This window comes from Arvicanthis niloticus, chromosome 6 (genome assembly GCF_011762505.2).
Source record: "Arvicanthis niloticus isolate mArvNil1 chromosome 6, mArvNil1.pat.X, whole genome shotgun sequence".
Lineage (NCBI taxonomy): Eukaryota > Metazoa > Chordata > Mammalia > Rodentia > Muridae > Arvicanthis > Arvicanthis niloticus.
The window spans coordinates 61,332,404-61,344,965 of record NC_047663.1 but is presented as its reverse complement, the minus strand read 5'-3'; the positions used below and the strand labels follow the sequence as shown (position 1 = coordinate 61,344,965).

The 12,562-nt window shown below is 51.2% G+C and overlaps 1 protein-coding gene across 4 annotated transcripts in view; it reads left to right on the top strand.

Annotated features, from left to right (window-relative positions):
- Positions 1-4,609: 4,609 nt before the first annotated feature.
- Rai1 (retinoic acid induced 1) overlaps positions 4,610-12,562 on the top strand; it is a 93,988-nt gene continuing 86,035 nt past the window's right edge. For 3 of the 4 annotated variants that reach the window (XM_076936723.1, XM_076936719.1, XM_034507381.2), the window contains exon 1: positions 4,610-5,070. The gene's annotated coding sequence lies outside the window, so the exon portion shown is untranslated. Of the gene's footprint in view, positions 5,071-5,402; positions 5,708-12,562 lie in introns of those variants that run through there. The other variant, XM_076936720.1, reaches the window with a different exon arrangement.

Genomic DNA, 12,562 nt, shown 5'->3' with positions numbered 1-12,562 from the left:
TTGCTCAGCTCCTCATCACTGCCCTTCCCAGGATATGGATACTCCTTTTCTTTACAGCTCAGGGACTCTGACAAAACACAACTTTGGGGAGGAACGGACTTGTTCAACCTGCAGTTCCAGACTACAGTCCGGTACTGTGGGGAAGTCAAGGCCATATCTCAAAGCAGCTGTCACATCACAACCTCAGAGAAGAGCAGGGAGAATAAGGCACGTGTGCACACTTGGTCACTGCTGCTCAGTAGCTTTCTTCTCTCCTATACAGCACAGGACCTCAAGCCAGAAGAATGGAGTGCCCATATAGAATACCTGTACCAGCTGGACTTCCTGGGGGAGTGAGCAGGGATGGGTGGTGGTACAGAGCTCAACAGTATTGAAATTGTTTTAGCTTGAGAAGCCAGAGGTCTCTGGAGTCCCAGGGAGGTGCTGGAGCCAAGCTGTGACCAGGTGGCAGGGTGGGGCAAGGATTCTCCTCTGAAAGCTTCCTGACAGCTGTGTATACAGAGACAGTGGGTTTCCTGCCCCCTTCTCAGGGCCTAGCTTCTTTGCAAAATAGAGATAATGAGAATGAGATTCATTGCACATAGTAGGGGTCAAATAAATTCTAGTTCCATGTTTTGCTGATGGCAGTTCTGATGATATACTCTACACTCCATTGGGGCTTTCAAGAGCAGACTGAAGTCTTTGAGTAGGAGCTTGTTTCCCAGAAGAACACAAGGGGACAGTGTGTGGAACCTAGAATCACCACTCTAGATGCAAGTGTGACCCTGGTGGTGGGTAGCCTTGGCTATCAAGAATAAGCACTTGTGACAATCTTTTATGTGAACCAGTGATAAATCGAGTCCTTTTCCTTTGTTTGTTGTTGTTTTGTTTTTGAGACAGGATCTCTCTACATTGCCCTGACTGTCACTCACTATTTAGACAAGGCTGGCCTCAAGCACACAGAGATCGTTATGTCTCTACCTCCCAAGAGCTAGATTTAAAGGCCAGTGATAAGCCTGGATCTTAACCAAACAGATCTTTTTCTTTTGTTTCAGCTAACAGCCCCTCTGCCTCTCTAGACAGGAAACATTAACCTCCTTTTGTTTGACAGAAAACAGAGGAAGCTCAAGGCCACACAGATAACCAGTCTTAGGATAGCTGGGGGAAGGTGTCTCAAACTCAAATACCTAGGTAGGTGAAGAGCTCAGCCAGTTGATTTAAAGTGTCTAGAACACCGGGTGGTGGTAGGCTCCCCTGAAAGTAAAGTTCCCTGAAGGGATTTCAATTCCCAAAAGTTCATACTGCTCTGTTCTTGCTTTTTAATCAAAAACACCCCAGGGATTAAGAGTGTAGCCCAGAGTTAGTACACTTGACTAGCATTCAGGGAGGTTCTGGGTTCCACGACCAGCATGCTCATGGGCATAGGACATGTGTGCACAGGTGCGCGCACACACATCCATACAACACCCCTGGGGAGGTGTGAGAAGGGGGTAGAGGAAGGGAGGGAGGGAAGGATATATAAGAGAAGAGATACAAGCAAATAATATTACTTACCTTTGATTCCAGCACTCAGGAGGCAGACAAAGGCAGGTATCTGTAAGTTTGAGGCCAGGCTAGTCTACATTATGAGTTCTAGGATGGCCAAGGCTACACAGAGAAACCCTGTCTCAAAAAACAGAGAGAGAGAGAGAGAGAGAGAGAGAGAGAGAGAGAGAGAGAGAGAGAAAACAACAAAAAAGAAGACCAAATTTGAGGTCTGTTTGGGCTGTAGTAAGCATAAGGGAAGCTGCCCTACATTCGGAGCAGGAGGCATGGTTGGGAGAGAGCACTTGCCTAACATATACAAAGCCATAGGTTCAATTTCTCAGAACAACACAATAAGGATAAAATCCAATGGTAACAACATCAAAACCCCCATAAAAACAAACAGAGCCTCCCTCCAGCAGCCCAGATGCATTGGCCTTTGATCTGAGTTTGAGACTCCTGCATCAAGGCTGTGCATCTGGGTTTCTGTGAGGCAGCCTGCCCACCTTCTAGCCCTCCTGCATGCATCCTACTAAGGGTGCACACCAGGTTCTCAGCAGACAAGTTCCCTGGTGCTGGGGCTGCTGACAGTGATTCCTAAGCTCCTGGTTCTCATCTTGAAGAATGCACATTCTTAGTCAGTATTAGTGTCGGCTGTGTTCAGGCTACCTTGTCCTGATAGGCTGCTTAGAAACCTCTATGGCTAAGAGGAGAAAATCCCTCTTGAGTGATCTGTGGGGTTGTGAGATGGCTCAAGGGTTAAGAGCACCAGCTGCTCTTTCAGAGGTCCTGGGCTCAGTTCCCAGCACCCATGAAGCAGTTCACAACTGTCTGTAACCCCAGTTCCAGGGAATCCAATCTCTTTTTCTGGCCTCCACGAACACTGGATGCACCATGTGCACAGTAATAAATGCAGGAAAAATACCCCATACACATAAAACAAAAATAAAGGTTAAAAAGAGGGAAGAGGTTAGAGAAATGGCTCAGAAGTTTTAAAAAAAAAAAAAAAAAAAAAAAAAAAAAACTGGTTGCTCTTCAAGAGGACTCAAGTTAAATTCCCAGCACCCACATGACAGCTCACAACCGTCTGTAACTCTGGTTCTAGGGGATTCAACACCCCACATAGATCATACATGTAGGCAAAACACCAGTTCATATGAAATAAAAACGAATTAACTGTGAGAGAGTAATTCTGGGTGTGTCTGTGAATCTTGGCACTTTACACAGATGATTTCAAGACTATTCTACCCATACCATAAACATGTAGAAATTGAGATAGAGTCTCAGTGGCCCAGGCTGGTATTGAATTCCTGGGCTCTGGCAATGGTCCAGCCTCTGGTTCTCAAGTAGCTGGATGCCAGACCCACTACTGCTGGTGTGAGTCTGTTTCCTCTTCTCTGCAGTGGCTTGTGGTGAGGTAGCAGTATGGGAAGCAGCAGCAGTAGGAGAGGCAGTAAGAGAAACCAGCTCTCAAAGATAGCCAACTCCCAATCCCTGAAGCCTGGGGATATCTTCAGACACCACAGAGGGGCTTTGGGTGTTGTAGATGTGTTTATAAAAAAGCTCTTGTTGAGACGAAGAGTTCATTCTCGATTATCAAGGGGCTGGAGTACAGTCCTGTATTCTCAGGAGAGGAGGAAAGAAGACCAAGGGAGGAAGTAGGAGCCAGACAGCTGAACCAGCTTTGTTGTTGTTGGGGTTTTTTTGTTTGTTTGTTTTCTTTTCTTTTCCAGCTCCTTGCAGTTACCAAGGGGCCCAGCAACCAGGAAAGGAAGGGGAGAGAGAGAGAGAGAGAGATTGATGCCTAGTGTGTCTGGAAAGACCATTCACTGTGCTTAGCTTATGGGAATAAAGATGCCACACTCAGAAGCCAGGTCTGGAATCACTGTTGAAAGCAGACCAGAATCAACACAGTGCCCACTTGCCCTGCTCTCTTCCTAGAATTTGTGTTTCCCACCAGTTGGCAGGGAGGACCTAGGGCGGGTCTTGGCTTTGTCATTATAGGTGGAGAACCTTCATAGATGTGGTGAGCGAAGAGAGAAGCAGTCAGGATGTACAGGATGAGGTGGAAGGGGTGAAGTACCCGGTACAAGACAAAGGCACTCAACTTAGCTCAGCACCCACATTCCAGATGAAGAAACAGGACTGAAAGGGTGACTCACTTGTGTCAAGTCACCTGAGGACTTGAGTGCTTCGACCTTCACGTAGAAAAGGATGAATGGCTCTGGCTTTGATAAAGCCAGTAACTCATGCTGCCTTGGGCAGGGGAGCAGAAGCCTTGGGGTAGCCATGGCTCACGGGTATGTCTAAGTGACTTGGTTCATTTACTAATCCATTCAAAATTCTCTTACTTAAAATCTGTTGGTGGCTTATTTCCCACAGCATTAAGAAGGCATCCATATTTCCTTCAGGCTCTTTGTAGTCCTACAGGCTCTGGCCTTAGACTAGAATTCAGCGTGACCACTTCTTATCCCATTGGGTATGGCCTCCTTACAGCTGTGCTTATTCATCAAGACCACTCCTGCCTCGGGGCCCTTGCACTTGTCTTTTCCTCTCAAAGAATGCTCTCTCACAAGCTGCTGGTGCAGGCTCCTCCCTGCTCCTCAGTTATTTGTTCAGACAGGCCTTCTCTCACTTGCCGCTAAATCCATCACTGCACCTGCTGATTTTCTTCCTAGCACTTATTTCTCTCTAAAATTATCTTCGTTATGGACCTGATCATTGTTGGCTGTCTGCGTCGCCCCTACACAATGGCAGCTCCTTGACAAGCAGGAACCGCATTGCTTCAGTACCCACCAAGGTGCTACATGTGCGGTGACTACATTTCACACCTAACTTGAGGAAATTTGAAACTGATTCTCGAACCAAAGAAATGGTCACAGGTGAGGGCCACATGGTGGTGGAGTGAGCGGGGGAGGCCTGGCCCAAGTCTAAGTCCAAAATCCTCAGCGACGGATTCCCAGACCAAGTCCTGTGGCCGTCCCCAGGCCTTTCTCGCTGGGCTGCACCTTCAGGCCCTCTGCCAAGCCCCTGCCCCCAGACGGGCATGGGGCGTGCAGTGGGGCGCGCAGGCGCCAGGGGGCGCTGTCGGGGCGCGAACGGCCCACCTGGCACCCGAGGCCACGAGCGAGAGCCGCCTGGCCGCCCGGGAACTTTTTTCCTCGCGCTCTCGCTCTCCTGCTCCCCCCGCACGTCGCCCGCCCGCCGCTCTTCCTGTGTGGAGGGGATCGCATTTCTCTCAGGCTCCCGCGGGCATCAGGCAGGCCCGTCAGGGTGCGCGGTCAGGGCCCGCTACGCGCGCCGCCGGCTCCCGGCGCCCCGGTGCCGCCCCCGCTCGCGCCTGGGCTCGGACAGGCCGCTTGCAGAGCCAGGCGGTGGTGGTGGTGGCGGCGGCGGCGGCCGCCAGGGTAGCTGGCTGCCTTGTCGAGGTCCGAGGAGGGGGCGCCGCGGCCCACCCTCCTTCCCGCCTGGGCGGCCGCCGCGCCGGACACCCATGGGCGCGCGGGCCTCCGGGCCGCGAAGTCGCAGCGCCGGACGCCGGGCCCCGGAGTGACCGCGGGCGCCGAGGTGAGCGGGGCGCCCGGTGCGGGGACAAGGACCTGGGCGGGGGCGGCGCGTGGCGTGGGGACTCAGCGGGCAGGGGTCCGGGCGGGGGCGGGGGCGGGGGCCGAGCGCGAGTGGGGCGCGGACGCGGGGTCGCGCGGCCTGGCTTTGTGTGGCGCCGGCGTGAGGCCGCTGGTGGCCGTGTAGGAGCTGCAGGAGGGTATTCTGGAGAGTCGGTGGCTGGCCGGGCGCGGGTGCTGGGACCCGAGGCCCAGTGTCACCGAGTGTGGGGCGGGGACGTGGGGCGGTGCAGCGCGGGCCTGAGGGAGCTTTGTGAGTGCTTTCTGGGTGGGGACGGGGAGCCGGAGGCTCGGTGCGTAGCCCGTTCCCGGGTGTCCGGGCTGCAAGGGCCGTTCGTGGTGACACAGGACGCGCCAGTCGCCGCGTGTCCCCGCCTGGGCCTGTGTGCAGGCCCCGCATTGAACAGGAAGCGGTCCCCGCGACCCAGGAGTCCCGTCGCGGCCAGGCCCGGGGCGCACAGGCCTTTCGGGGTGACGCCACCGGTTTGGAGCCTGGGACATGCGAGCCTGGTGCCCTTCCGAAAGCGGCGGGGCGGCGAGGCCCGCGGGCCCTTTCGAGGCCGAGTCCTACGTCTTTGGAGGCAAGAAGACCTGTGGGGATGCTGGGTCGAGCGCGGCAGGGGCAAGGGCTTGGCAGGGCTGGGAGGTGACATTTGGAGCTTTGGTCACAACTGGAGGCCTTCAAAGAGGGGCAGAGGGGAAGCGAAACACAAGGCAGGCTCCTGGTCGCGGCGGCCCCAGCTTCCTGGGGCGCCCGTTTTCCCAGCCACCAGCTAGCTTCTCTTGGGGCTCCTAGTCCCACATTCACACAGCAGGGCAGGAGTGTGGCCAGAAGCTGTGCCTTCGTCCCGGGAACCCAGGACCTGGGCTCTGAATGGATTAAACCCAAGCGTAAGACGCTCCTGAGGACTGGGGACGTGAGGCTGCGTGCCCGCACGGCACTTCCCAGCCCACCGCACGCACTCCCGCAGCGCCGGTGTCGCGGTTCTAGCGGGCCCCGCGCCCCCTCCCACCCCCTTTTCCAGCGGCAGTGCTGTGTTGAGAATTCAAGGGCATTACATCTGGTTGCAATCTAGTTTCATGCGGCTGCTGGGCTGTTAAGACCTCGCGCTGACGTCAGAGCAGGGGAATTACTTCTTTTTATTTTATCTTTTTTTAGTTGTCTGCTGCCCTGGGAGGGGAGGCGGGTGGAGAGTGGGGCCAGGCAAGCTGTGATGTGGAGGCGCCAGCGCGATGGGAGCCCAGATCTGGGAGCTCTGCTTCCTATCCTATCCGCCTTCTCCTCCCCCATTCTCCACACACTCTTGTCTCAGCTCCAGCCAGGCTCGGGTTGGGGGCAGTGGAGTGGAGGCCCTTCCTGGCTGACTACACAGCTGTTTCCAGAGGTTTCTCTGGGACGTGGCCCTTGGGATCTGGAAGCTGGAGAGTAATCTAGTTTCCCACCCCTCCTCCCAACACCCCAGAGGGTATGTGGGGCCCAAGAACAAGGCATAGACACAGCCATTCTAGTCCCAAGGCAGCCTCCCCCCAGAAGCCTGGCCAGGCTCTCATCACGGTAATTCCTTGGAGAGGAGAGTGTATGGGACGATTGAAGCTTCAGAGGCCATCTTGGGAGGGAGCAAAATGTGATCTTCTTTGACACTCAGGCATCCCTCTGACTTCTGCAGAGGGGCCTTCTGCTTCAGAAGTGTCTTTATTTCCACTGGTCCATGAGGCCTATGGGAATGGGGGTGGGGTGGGGGTGGTATTTCTTTTTAGGCCCCAAATCTAGACCATTGGTTTAAAAAGCCCTACCCAAGATGAAATCCTGCTACACACACACACACACACACACACACACACACACACCTCCTGCCATGTGCAAAGTAGGTTTTACATCACAGTGTCACAGTATTGTTTCTACCTATAATGTATAGCAAAAAACAAAAGTACAGTGAATTAATCTACTGCATGTGCTGCTTCTCTTCTTGTTTATTTGTTTAGAAAAATGACTAGTTGTAGTAAATCTGTTTTCACAACCACCAATAGGTCACACCAGATTTGAAAAAGCAGGCCATGGAAATGGATCTGCTATATATTCCTTCAACAAATAGTAATTGAGACCCTATAATTGCTCTTTTTTCATTACTCAAGTAATACATAGAGAGGGTCTCACTGTGAAAAAATGCAAATAGCCTAAAAGCATGTAGAATAACAGACCTTCAGTGCAGGTGGCAGCTGTAAAGTCATTGTATCCTTCCATCGGTTCACTTAATATGTGCAAGAGGCTATGTACAAATACATAGTTTTATTTTCACGCAAGTAAAAACATACCCAGTACTCTTATTCTACAGCCCTGCTTTCCTTTCTCTCTGGGAGGTGAGTGGGTGAGGTGCTTCAGAGAGGACTCTGGATTGACTCCTGGCTCCCCCATCTGCTGAGGGAGTTGTTTAGCACTCTGGGCCTCGGTGTCTCCATCTGTACAATGAGAAGCCCAGTGCTCACTATAGCTGTAGGAATCCATAGATGGCTAGGCCGGTGATTCTGAGAAAGGCCAGCTGCTGTGTCTTCACTGCTGCCATGGCTGTCTTCTATGTCGATGGCAGCACATACTTGTCCTTTTCTGCTTCAGCCAGCTGCCTGGGCTGTGGTATGTATGTGTTTGTGGTTCCCAGGGAGGAGGAGCCATGTGCATTGGCAGTGATGATGCCCTCAGACCAGGGTTCTCTTTGGGGCAGGCCCTGGATGCCAGGCCCCAGCAACTGCAGACTGTCCAAAGACCTGTTGTTTTCAAAGCCATGCCAGGTTCTAAGCAGGAAACATTTCTCAGGTTATTGCCCAGTGACAGGTGTGTAAGTCCCAGATAACAGCCAAGATCTTTATGGAAGAGAGGGTTGTGAGCAAGTGATATACGGGGAAGGGGTAGAGAACAGGGAGAAAGATCCTGCTGCTCTTGGGAGCCTTTGTGTTTTTGGCCACTTGACTCGAGAAATGGTGAAGGAGCCATTGTGCCAGGGCCTCCTTGTTGGCCTCCTTGGCATCTTTTTCTGAACTCCAGTAGCTACCTTGAAGCCTCTTTTTGATTTCTGAACAGAGGCTAGCCTGGGGTCCTTTGCTTGCTCCCAGGTTCCTCTCTGTCCTCGGCTCTGCTCCTGCACACTACCCTTCTTTCAGTTCAGATATTTTCGTGCCAGCCTCTTGAGTTTGCCTGGGCTGCCCTTTCCACCTGGGTGCCCTTCATCTGCCTCCCAAGACCCAAACAGACATCCTGTCTCCTCCTCCTGACCTCCAAGAGAATGAGTCATCTCTCTTTGTCTATGTCTGTGGCCTAGCCTGGATCTCTGAATGATAGGCCCTTCTGCCTTGCACATGAGGCTAGAGCAGCTGAGCCCCAGTGACTACTTCCAGGGCCCACAGCCAGGGGTGGGGTCTAGTATTTAGGAATGCTTCCTGGTAGGGGCCCCAGGTGAAGTGCAGAGTATAGGAACCTCACAGCCACTCAGAGGTCCCTTTGATCCTTGGCTGGTGCCTGTTCTCTGTGAAGAGAGAGAGAGAGAGAAAGAGAGAGAGAGAGAGAGAGAGAGAGAGAGAGAGAGAGAGAGAGTGTGCACACACGCGCATTCGCACTCGAGTGCACTGGAAGAAACCTAGGGGACTGGAAAAAACTGGCTCATCCTGTTTCTCCAAGAATGAGGGTGAGCTGTGCCCCTTTCCGGTGGGTCACTGAAGACCTAAGATTGGAATGTGACACCAGGGAGGGGGAGGCCACAGGAGGCACAGGCTGAGGCTTGGCTGCCAAAAGACAAGAGTTTGTTCTGCTGGTTCTGGGGCCTTTGAAACAGAAGAGCAGGTGTGGGAGAGACAGATACTCAGAGAAGCATGTGCAGGGCTGAGGTGTGCAGGGGTGAGGGATACCTTGGGAGCCAAGAGTAGGAGAGAGGGAGACGTACGGGACTGTAAGAGAAATTGAGGTGTTCTTGCTACAAACAAATAGGCTTATGTTCAGGAGAGAAAGCAGTCACATGCACGAGGGCTCTGCCCACACCAGACATTTCTTCATTAGTTCATTGGTTCTTTGAGCATTATTTCTGTGCACACATTGAATAATCCAGTGTTAAGTCTTCAGGACTCTTGAAGTTTTGTCACTAGGTAGACAATCAATGAATGTCCCATTTTTGCACAGTTGCTTGCCTGGGGCAATAGGATCCTGTGAAGGGGAGAAATGGCTGCTCCAGGGCCCCAGATAGGGAAGTGGTATGTCATTGGCTGGGAGCTGCGGATGAGGTGCTGGAACCAGCCAAGGAATCTTTTCCTCTTGCTCTCTGGACTCAATGCCATCTGTGTCAGCACAAGGTAGACTGTGCTTAGTCTGTAGGCCTGAGCTGCTCACTTCGTGTGTTTGGTGTGTGTGTGTGTTGGGGGCTGCTGCTGCTAATGGAGAGGCCTAATGGGATCAGGCAGCAGGTTTGCCTAACACTCACCCAGACCTGTAGGAGCTTGCAAAGGGTGTGCAGGGTAGGCTGCTCCTTTCCACAGTGGACTCTCTTGGGACAGATCAGCAAGCACCAGATGAAGAATCAGAGAAAAAAAAGGTCTGAGTTCCAGCCACTGCTGGAATTAGGGGAGCCACTTCCCTTTCCTTCAGCATCAGTTTCTTCTGTCAAGAATGGGAATATGAATTGCTACCAGCATTAAAAGTGACAATGGTCTTGATGTGTTTTGTGACCGAAAGCAAAGAGTGCCCTATAGCTTTGGGACATAAAGATTTTCAATGAGGCCAGCCTGAGTTCCAGTCCTAGCATCAGCTACAGTTTGGAGGGCTCTATTTTCCTCCATTTTAAAATGAGCATAGTAAGAGGGTCCTGCTGGCACACAGCCCTCTCCACTTGGTTGTTACTATTGAGTTGATATTTGTTTTTGTGATGCTTGGATGGAATGTAGAGCCTTTAGCTTGCTAGGCAAGTGCATATCAACCCTGGGCTGTATCCCAGCGCTGGACTGTTATTCTTACTGCTAAAAAGCTTTGCAACATGCATAAGGTATCAATGACTGTTTCCCTCGACAAAGTCAACTCTAACCCTCACTTGTAAAACACGAGTCCAGTGCCTATTTCTCTTCTGGCAAGGTGGAGGTCAATGTGGGGAAGGCACATGGAAGTGACTTGCTTCTGGGCAGTTTCTGTTTGCATAGGGACTTTGCCCCAGTGATGAGAGTAGACCCTAAGAGAGTGTCCAGCAACTTGTGACTTAAGCAGCTTGTGACAGCAGTGTGACCAGTTTCATTTGTAGCATTCACTTTTGCTGAGTGATTCAGGCTGCAAGGGCTATGGCCATCCCTAAGGTGTAGTTTGTTTGCTCACTTGCTTTCTTTTCCTCTCTCTCTCTCTCTCTCTCTCTCTCTCTCTCTCTCTCTTTCTCTCTCTCTCTCTCTCTTTCTTTCATATGTGTGTTTTGCCTGCATGTATGTGTGTGCACCAAGTGTGTGCCTGATATCCGTGGAGGCCAGAAGAGGGTGTTAGAGCCCCTGGAACTGGAGTTGCAGTAGATTTTTTTTTAAGTATGTATTATTTTTGTGTACATGTCTGTTGTCTGTTGTCTGTTTATGGGTATACTGTGTGCTACCCTGGAGCTGGAGTTACAGGTGATTATAAGCCACCCTCATGTGGGTGCTGGGCTTTGCACTTCCATCCTCTGGAAGCAGTGTGTATGCTTTTAACTGCTGAGCTATCTCTCTAGCCCTTCCTAGGCATAGTTCTAAGCACCCCGGCTGCCTAGGTTCTGACCCAAGTTATGTTGCTTGGGCAGGTTACCTATCTCCTTTGCTCATTCTCCTTGTTTATGAGGCAAAAGGCAAGGAGCACCCTTCCTTTTAGGCATTCCTAATGGCAGAATGGAGAGATCTGAGTTCACACAGAGCAGCATCGTATGTACACAGTGTCTGACATGCACAAAGTGTTCTCTTAGCTAGGCTATGGTGATGCACACCTTTAATCCCAGCACTCAGGAGGCAGAAGCAGGTGGATCTTTGTGTTTGACCAGGGCTACAGAGGGAGTTCCAGGACAGTCAAGGCTACATAGAGAAACCCTGTCGTGAAAAACAAAAAAAAAAACAAAAAAAACAAAACCGAGAAAAACCAAAACCAGTCAAACTACCCCAAAACAAAGTACTCTCTTCAGAGTACTTTGAAGTACTCTTTCAGTATGTCTTACTTGCTGTTGCCTGGGGTAGGTCAGTCTAGCTAGCCATACTCCTTCCAGAAGTACCACCTACTGGAAAGGGGTAGTGGTCATTGGTACTGCTAGAACAGCCAGCTCCTGGAGCAGTACTCACTGCTACCCTATCCCAGACAGGCTCCCAGGGTAATTTGTAAGGCTGGCTGTAGAGCCCCTGTGATGCTGAGAAGATTAAATCCTAGCCAGCATCAAGTGAGCCTCAGATTTGAAGCAAGAACTCTGACATCTAATGTTAAAGTCACCATCAATTACCAGAGGCCACCAGACTGTTCCTATGTGATTTTTTTACAGGGGTCCTTCAACCTCCTAGAATCCCTGCGTCTGCACTTACATGGCCAAAGCACCTATGATAGATTGTGTGTGTGTGTGTGTGTGTGTATGTATACATATATATATATAATATATAATACACACACACACACACACACATATATATTTTTCTTCCCCCCCACCCCCCGAGACAGGGTTTCTCTTTGTAGCCCTGGCTGTCCTGGAACTCACTCTGTAGACCAGGCTGGCCTCTGCCTCCCAAGTGCTGGGATTAAAGGTGTGCACCACCACTGCCCAGCCCTATGATATGTTTTTTAAGACATCTGTGATCTAGATCTGGGATGGGAAGATTATACTTTGTGTGCTAATTGCTCTGTTACCAAATGCTGCAGTCGATTAGCACTGGCATAGAGCTCAAAAGGCCTGCCTTCTGGGAACATCTAGTCTAAAAGGGAAAATGATCCATGTTCATGATTAGGATAAGGTAACTTCTTATCTAGAACCACAATGTTCTAAGACAGAGCAGAGTGGTGCATTCGCTATTTCAGGGACACCATAGGCTATGGAGAGGAGACTGTCAATTTGAGGTAATTTTGTCACTTGGGGGATGTTTGAGTCATGTCTGGAGGAATTCTTGGTTGTCTCAGCAGAACACTGCAGTCCACAGTCACTATAACAACAAACCAGCTGGCTAAGACATCTATAGCACTGAGGGCTGGCTCAACAAGCCTTGCTGCAAGGTAGTAGTAGCCACACAGATACAATCCTGCCATTCTGAAGTGTCCAGTCTGGTGGGCATACTGGCATTGCAGAAAGGACTGCAATAATCACAATTGCATGATGAGTTGTGATGCGCTGAGCTCAAAGGAAAGTGCAGAACCAGTGACAGCCTTCTGCAGTCCTAGTCCAACACAGTGGCCCAATCTCTAAACTTCAGAGGTGGAGGGGAAGGTT